Source organism: Arachis hypogaea, chromosome 14 (assembly GCF_003086295.3).
Source record: "Arachis hypogaea cultivar Tifrunner chromosome 14, arahy.Tifrunner.gnm2.J5K5, whole genome shotgun sequence".
In the NCBI taxonomy this organism is placed as follows: domain Eukaryota; kingdom Viridiplantae; phylum Streptophyta; class Magnoliopsida; order Fabales; family Fabaceae; genus Arachis; species Arachis hypogaea.
The window spans coordinates 86,046,923-86,047,676 of NC_092049.1; the positions used below are offsets into that span (position 1 = coordinate 86,046,923).

The 754-nt window shown below is 41.5% G+C and overlaps 1 non-coding gene across 1 annotated transcript; it reads right to left on the reverse strand.

Moving 5' to 3' along the window:
• Positions 1–445: 445 nt before the first annotated feature.
• Positions 446–553, reverse strand: LOC112745456 (small nucleolar RNA R71). Its single transcript, XR_003173384.1, has one exon. It is a non-coding gene; the product is annotated as a small nucleolar RNA R71 (small nucleolar RNA).
• Positions 554–754: the final 201 nt, after the last annotated feature.

Sequence of the window (754 nt, forward strand, 5' to 3'; positions counted from 1 at the left end):
ACAACAATCCAGAGATAACCTTTCAGAAATTTTCAAACAGGAAGAGGAGATGGCAGCCGAAAATAATAATAATGTAAGGAAGATGCTTGGTGACTTTACTGCACCTAAGTCCAATTTACATGGAAGAAGCATCTCCATTCCTGCCATTGGAGCAAACAACTTTGAGCTGAAACCTCAATTAGTTTCTCTGATGCAGCAGAACTGCAAGTTTCATGGACTTCCATCTGAAGATCCTTTTCAGTTCTTAACTGAATTCTTGCAGATATGTGATACTGTTAAGACTAATGGAGTAGATCCTGAAGTCTACAGGCTCATGCTTTTCCCTTTTGCTGTAAGAGACAGAGCTAGATTATGGTTGGATTCTCAACCCAAAGACAGCCTGAACTCTTGGGATAAGCTGGTCACGGCTTTCTTAGCCAAGTACTTTCCTCCTCAAAAGCTGAGCAAGCTTAGAGCTGATGTTCAAACCTTCAGACAGAAAGAAGGTGAATCCCTCTATGAAGCTTGGGAAAGATACAAACAGTTGACCAAAAAGTGTCCTTCTGACATGCTTTCAGAATGGACCATCCTGGATATATTCTATGATGGTTTATCTGAGCTATCAAAGATGTCACTGGACACTTCTGTAGGTGGATCCATTCACCTAAAGAAAACGCCTGCAGAAGCTCAAGAACTCATTGACATTGTTGCGAACAACCAGTTCATGTACACTTCTGAAAGGAATCCTGTGAGCAATGGGACGCCTATGAAGAAG